The sequence below is a fragment of the Rattus norvegicus genome, chromosome 19, assembly GCF_036323735.1.
Source record: "Rattus norvegicus strain BN/NHsdMcwi chromosome 19, GRCr8, whole genome shotgun sequence".
Classification (NCBI taxonomy): domain Eukaryota; kingdom Metazoa; phylum Chordata; class Mammalia; order Rodentia; family Muridae; genus Rattus; species Rattus norvegicus.
Window position 1 is genome coordinate 7,659,298 of NC_086037.1, and position 7,769 is coordinate 7,667,066.

Below are 7,769 nucleotides of genomic sequence, written 5' to 3' on the forward strand. Positions count from 1 at the left end.
CTCTCTCTCTCTCTCTCTGCCTCTCTCTCTATGCCTCTCTCTCTCTGCCTCTCTCTCTGCCTTTCTCTGTCTGTCTGCCTCTGTCTCTCTCTGTCTCTGTCTCTCCTGTTTTTTCTATCTCTTACTCTCTTCTCAACCCTCCTTCCAAGGTCCCCAAATAAACTCTGTTCTACACTTGACCCATTGCATGACTGGTATCTGTTGGGGGTGCAGGGATGAGAGATGCCTCAGCATGGGCCTGCTGAAGTGGCACCCCCAGGACACTCTACTGAGCTCTATAAAACATATTGTTAGCTATATAAAACATATCAGTTAGGATCTCATTTACTGGAAAGGACAAGTCCAAGGCTTAGCTGCCAGCTGATGGTGCTATTGAGAATGGCAGGACCTTTAGGAGGGAACGATTAGTTGAGAGAAGTAGGTTATTAGAGTTGGTGACCTTAGAAGGCATATTGAGATGCCTGTCCTTTGCTGTTTCATTCTCTTTATCTCTCTGTCACTGTGAGGTAGCCAGCTCGCCATGCCTTCCCTTTCAGAGCATTCTGCCCTTTGCCACAGGGCCACCACAATGGAATCAAAATGAACAGATCTGAAATCAAAAGTCAGAGTAAATCCCTCCCCCCCCCCTTCAGATTGGCTTACTCAGGTATTTTTGTCAGGGTGACATGAAGTAGCCTATCACAATGAGGATGGGAGATTGGGTGTGGGGGCTTCAAATTATCCACAGGAATCCTTGCCTGATTGACACTTGATAAAGCTAACTTGGGCGCTGGTGAAAGCATTAAAAGTCTGGAAACAGAACCTTTCCTGGGAAGAGCGGTTGTTTACCTTTTACTGAGTGTGGTTGATTCAGACTCATTTTAGTTCTGTGAGAAACAAACAGATCAGTAGGTATTATATGTTGATGAAGTTATTATTTTTTGATGTAGAAACTGGCTCCTGAATATTCTCTGCCTATACAATGAAGTATGGTTATGGCATAAGAAACTAATAAATGATTCTATATATTGAAGTGCAGGCTGCCAGGCCTACCTCGGTCAGTCAGCTTTAACAGATCTGCCACATAAATTGGGAATCCGTGCTCTTTTCTTTCTTTTTTTTTTTTTTAATGAAGATCGTTTTGTAAGTGAATCCTTTCTGTATGCAGGGCAGGTCCATGACGTACGATTAAACCGACAGATGTCCAGGGAATTCTTTCTCCCTGTCACTTAGAAAAAGGTAGATTTCCAAAGCATATTTTCCCTTTTCAATCTTGAGAGAGATCAGGGAAGCTTATTCTCTGCATCGCTAATGAAGGCAGCACTTTATATTAAAGGCTCCCTGCAGCGAGGCCATCAACTTTAGCGCCTGCCTCAGCTTTCAAGTGCTAATTACCATCCTCCCCACTCCCAGGAGGGGTGAGGCAGAAGAGTCCATCCTATTTAGGGACGCCTGCCTCCAGGCTGACTTTCGGAGAACTAGCTGGCCAGAAGGTTTTCTGCCAAGCAGACTTTTCCCTTTCAAAGTCATCCTCTCTCCTCTCTTTGCATCATGCTGTAGATAGTCCAGAATCCAGTGTTTCCATTCTCATTTGTTTACGTCTTTATGCATGTGTTTGTTTATTGTATTCTTGTGCTGCATGTTGCCCCTAAGGCTTAGTTGATACGAGGATAGGACTCTACCACTGAACTGCACATCACTAGACTCTCTGACTCCCACTTTTGTAGCCGTTGTTTACTTTTTCAAAGGCGAGAGGCAGGGATTCCTTATGTTCGCTGACTGAGCCAACCTTCAACTCCCTCTCTAGCCCATTCTGGCCTTGGGGTTCCAATCCTTCTGGTTTGATCTGCTGTGTTCTCTTTGCACCCCTGCACCCAGCTCTATGTTTTAATATCCATGAGAGGGTCTTCATGAGAATCTGTAGGGATATACGAAACTGTATACGTGAAAGGTACGTGCGGAAGAGCAATAGGCGTGTAATCCGAAGGACGTGGGTTCATGTAGAGTTAGGCTAGTCTATTGGTCTTAATATGTGCTGCTTCGTTTCTTCCAGCTCTTTTTCTGTAAAATAAGGAAATATGTTTCATTACAAAGCTATTTCCTTCCATGTATAAATATTTACTGAGAACCAAAGAGGGTACAGGTGCTAAGAGGTTGGCATACAAATACATGCGTGCACGCACTCGCACACGTGAACACACACACACACAAGGGGAAGGGAGGGAGGGAGGGAGAGAGAGAGAGAGAGAGAGAGAGAGAGAGAGAGAGAGAGAGAGAGAGAGAATAACTGAATAACTGTCCATTAGAACTTGGAGGAAGATAAAATTGCAGATTTGGACATAGAGAAGCCAATTTCAAACTCTATGAAGTAAATGGAGAGGCTTCAAGGAAAGATTTTAAGAACCAGTAAAAGGGCGAGCAGGGAATTCTCCTTTTGAATGGCAGAAGCTCCCTGGGGACGAGTTTCAAGGAGCCCATTCAGAGATGCCAGAGACAGAACTTGTTTTTATTCTAAACACAATGCCCAACTGTCATGGAGGAAAGGTTTGTGCTAATGACTATTTAGGATATGACAGTTCTGAATGCAGATTCCATAGCAGAAGTTCTTCAGAAGTCTTACTTGGAAGTCATAGAAGACCTAAGCACTCAGCCCTTGAACGTTACAGAACAGCACAATTGTATTGGCTGTATTGTTCATCAAGTATGGCAGTTCATTGTTAACTGTCGTATTACCCGAAACGACCCAATTTGTATAGAACTGAAGATATTGTAGATCTACGAATTAGAAATATCTACAGCAAATGCTGGAGGAAAAAAAAGATTAAATGACATAATTCCTCAAAGGAAGTGCTTAATGGAGAGTTGGGGATATTAAATATCTTCAAAAGACAAATGTTTTATATGTGCAGTCATTAAAAAAAATCTACATGAGATAGAATGTTCCAGAACACCTACTGTCTCAGGTTTCTATTGCTGAAGCTAGACGCCAAGACAATGGCAACTCTTATAAAGGACTTATATTGGGGCCGGGTTACAGTTTCAGAGATTGGGTCCATTATCATCACGGCAGAAAGCATGGAAGCCTCCAGCAGGCACAGTGCTGGAGAAGGAGCTGAGAATTCTACATCTTGGTATACAGGCAACAGGAGGTGAGCTGGCATGAGCATACGGAACCTCACGGTCTGCACGAACAGTGACACACTTCCTCCAACAAGGCTATACCTACACCAACAAGGCCATGCCTCCTACTAGGGCTACTCCCTGTGAGCCAGGCACTTAGAGTCAATGGGGGCTATACCTATTCAAACCACCACACTTGTCAATAACCTGATGCTTATTGAAGAAGACAGTATGACTCGGTGGGATACTAAAGTTCTCTAGTGACTTCAGGCTTATCAATAAAAGAGTCAGAATGCTGCTTCACAAATCTCGGACCAGACCACACAGATCCTTTGTTTGTTATTGCAATTAGAAAACAATGTAGAAAGAATGTGCTTAATTACATAATTAAGCATGAAGATACTGGTTATTATGGAAGGTAAGAAAAAACACAAAAGTGAAATACTTAATATTTTGCTGGGCCTAAGCACAGAAGACAAAAACTCTCAAGGACTAAGGTTTGTTAAATCCAATCACATGTTCATCAACCAATCAAAAACAAAACTAACGTGTTCTAAAACTTGCAAGGCAATCCCAACTGGAAATTCAATGTTCTTCAACAGTGTAGGCAGAAGCGGGGTGGACTATGGACACACTCTTCAAATAACACCGAATCGCATACTAGAAGCTCTACTTCAGGCTCTGGACTCAGCGAGCCAGTCTTAACTGAGCATCAGAATAAATCACAAACATTAAATGTAAGTGTGCACCGCCAATGCTTGCTGATATGCAATTTAGAAGCAATGTTTAAAGAAAAACGAAATATATCACAGCCTGGTGAGATTAGAGGAGCAGCTCCTCTTTGGTTCAGCAGTGTAGGTTTGCTGTATGTATGCCTTATGTTTCTGTTCACCTGAAATTTAGCCAGCCTATTTCTAGCTAACTCCCCAACTACAAAATAGGAATACTAATTCTAAGGTATAGAGAATAGAAAACGACTTGCAATGCTGTAGTAATGCCTTTTCTAATGCTTAATGTATCAAGGCTACTTTTTAACACAACCCAATTTAAATGTTAGTGTAGGGCAGCAGGCTGTGAGAGGTACCCTGATTCCTGGTTGAGATAGGTCCAATCCGCGGAGACACTAAAAGGGATGGCAGGAGTATTCCAAGTCTTCTAGGAGGTCAGGCCCCTCAGCCCTCCACAACCCCCTGTAGAGAGTTTGAGACAGATCAGTCACATAGGGCAACGCACTAAGCCCCTCCTCCACAGGGGAGAACATGACCACAGGTTACATAGGCTACAGAAAGATCTGTCACAAAGAAGCAGGACCACGCCCCCAAACATGTATATGACGTATTCCCAAGCTCTCAGACCAAACCAATAGGAAGTACCTGCTATCAGACCCTGACCGGTCCCAAAAACTGTTTTTAAGAATCCTGTTCAGAAGGCTTAAAAGGTGCAAGAATTATTCCATTGTCTGAGAGCTTCTGTCATAAGAGCTGTAACACTGCTGCTTGGGGAAAAGATCTCTCCTGAAATTGCTGCCAGAAGCTCTCCTGCACCCCTCGCCCACCAGTCAGTCTCCTGCTGGCTCAGCCAGGCTAGAAACAGAGGTGGAGCAGCACCAGTGGAGGCAGCGAAAAGCCATGCCCCTCCCTGTCCAAATTCTCTCCCCTTTTCCTGAATCCGCACACCTAGCCAGACCAGAGATCTCTGTGGAGAGCCACCAGCACTAAAGGCCCCGTCAGCAGTGAACTGAGAGGAATTGCTTAATACAGCAAACGATCACTTTTAATTAAGAATATGAGTGCGTGTGTGTGTGCGTGTGTGTGCGCGTGCGTGTGTGTGCGAGCCATGCCATCTTAGTGATTAGAATACAATTTAGCAAGAGTTGGTTCTCTCCACATCTTTACGTAGCTTCCGGAAATTGAGCCCAGGTCAGCCTTTATCATCTGAGCCATCTTATCTGCCTCGAACAACGGATTTATTTTTCAAATGGTTCGTTTTAATGGTGTTGTTTCTTTTGATTTCCTTTTACCTCGTGATCTCCAATGCTGAAGATGTGTTTCTTTGTAGAGGCCAGCAGGTGGCTCTCCGGCGTACCGCTGCCAAAACAAACAACAAAACAAAGCCAAGATTCTAATGCCACAGTAACAAGTTATCATCACCTCCAAAGAAGAATACCTGAAAAGTTGGTATAAGGCAGATTACTGCCCTCCTCCTTAGCACACTGGTTTTGATGGTGAAAACTAATTTATTTCTACTGAAAATTGTAAGTCAGCAAGGCAGAATAAATTTCTCTCTACCCTGACAGCTGTACAGAGAGAAGGGATTTGACTTTTCTCCCTCTTGAGTAGAGATTATCCATTAGAACAAGAAAACAACAAAGAAATCTGACAGAGAAAATGACTGTGGGTATCTTCTATTGTTACTCCATGAAATGGAATCTTACTAGTGTAGACTGACTTCAAGTTTACAAGTCTCCTGTCTCAGTTTCCAGATCTTCAAACCCCAGAGTATGCCTGGGATTTTAGGCATGCCCACCATCTTAGTTTCTTTTCTATCAGAGTGATAAGACGCCATCCATGATCAAGACGTGAAGAAAGTATTTAATTTGGGGCTCACTCTCCGGAGGGTTAGAGTCCGTGATGGTTGGAACTCACGGCAACAGGCAGGCAGCATGGGGCTGAAGCAGTAACAGAGAGCTTACATCTTGGTTTACAAGCACAAGGCAGGGAGATCTAAGAATCCCATAGACTTTGGAAGCCTCAAAGCCTTCTCCCAAAGACACACCTCCTCCAACAAGACCACACCTCCTCTAACAAGACCACACCTCCTCCAACAAGACCACACCTCCTCCAACAAGACCACACCTCCTCCAACAAGACCACACCTCCTCCAACAAGACCACACCTCCTCCAACAAGACCACACCTCCTCCAACAAGACCACACCCCCCAATCCTTTCCAAACAGTTCTGCCAATGGTGGTGGTAGAGGGTGGTTAGGGAAGGGGCGTATCATAGCCGCGCTCATTTAAACCACCATATCTACTATATTCAGACGCATAAACACTTTTAATGTGGTCTAAGATGCCGTAGTTCACTCTCCTAAAGGAAGAACAAGACTCTACTAAGAAGCCATAAGTCTCGATTGATTTTTTTAAACACATTCCTCTTAAAAGTCCCCATACAACAAGGAGCCAAACTCTATTAAAGTCATTTTAATATGCACGGAGTTAAACTTCTGTTCCGATACCACGGATTAGGCTGTCACTTCTGATGATTAATCACCACCCTCAGGTTTCACAGATATTTTATGCTATGCCATGTTTAATATGCAGATAAATACACTGAACACAGAATGGGGTTGTTTTACAAGTTTATGCTAGGGCAGCAGATTAGGATATTGTTCTATGGACCTCAGAATTAAGACTACGAACTGCTGCGTGAGTAAGTTTGTAAAGAAGACCTCAACATGCACAGCTTTCTAAATGTAACTAGATAGAACCCGTTATCTCCAGTCTCACATTTGTTTTTGCCAAAGGAAGTAGCGTTTACTGTAAGTGTGCCCTCTTTAGGAACGAAATCTTACAGTTAGAAGTGTTACTGAAGGCTGGTAACTCAAATGAATTAATTGCTTATCATGGCTTTAAAGTTAATTCTTACTTGAGGCTTCATAAGCATACATATTTTAACATCAAAAGCTAGATGGTGGAAATTAAAAATAATTTTATATTAAAAAAAAAAGAACCCTCAGAGTAACCCAGATTTGAAATGGAGCAGATTGCTTGCATTATTCTGTAAAGGATAAAAATGAACGGTTCTGGATATTAAGATAGAATCTGTTTAAGAAGAGACTTCGTAAACATTAAGAGGAGGAAAAGAAGTACCCGTTGTGTCCACAAACAAACTACTACTGGTCAGCCATTTAACACTTCATGTTTGGGAAGAGTTGGAATGCCACAGGTCCAGGGCAAAATCTTAGGCTCTCTTTAGTCCTCTTTGCAGGCATTTATCACCCCTTTCTTTCTTTGAATTAACATTCTTTTGACTACTAGGTTAAAACTTTTACATGTATCAACTTATCAAAGTACTAACTTTCTCCACCTCCAAATCAGAGAGTGCAATTCATGTCTGAAACTTCTAATAGAGTCATCCTCCTACAGACCCACTCCCACATGCTTGGCTATAACATGTGGGACTTCCATGACATATTTTGTTAATTCTTTGATTTACGTCTTTTGTTGTGGGACTGTGAGAGTTCTTAAACTCTGCCAGTTGTAACCTGTCCTTCGGTACTAACTGAATTCGAGTCTCCACGCCAAGGCTACTCATATCTACCTCAGAATAAACTAGCTTGTATTGTCTGTAGGCTGAAGGCTATGTTCAGCCTCACTATCATCTACTTGTAAAACAAGGGCGTATGATTATTAAATTCTAATGCTCCAGGATCATTTAACTGCCATGCCACGGAACTAGGAGTCAGACAGGTTCTCTGCTAGGAAGACAGATATGGAGAAAGGCAATGACTAAGTAATATACATTGGGAATTTCTAAGATGGCTGCTGTCTCCTCCCTCTCTTCCTCTTCCTTCCCCTCCCCCTCCCCTCCCCTCCCCTTCTCCCTCCTCCTCCCCCTTCTCCCCCGATTCTCCTCCTCTGCCTCTCTTCCTCCTCCTCCTTCCCCCT

At 43.1% G+C, this 7,769-nt stretch overlaps 1 long non-coding RNA gene across 1 annotated transcript; it reads right to left on the reverse strand.

Annotated features, from left to right (window-relative positions):
- Positions 1-1,084: 1,084 nt before the first annotated feature.
- Positions 1,085-4,875, reverse strand: LOC134483522 (uncharacterized). Its single transcript, XR_010060350.1, has 2 exons — positions 4,184-4,875; positions 1,085-2,040 (listed from the first exon to the last, which is right to left on the reverse strand). It is a non-coding gene; the product is annotated as an uncharacterized LOC134483522 (long non-coding RNA).
- Positions 4,876-7,769: the final 2,894 nt, after the last annotated feature.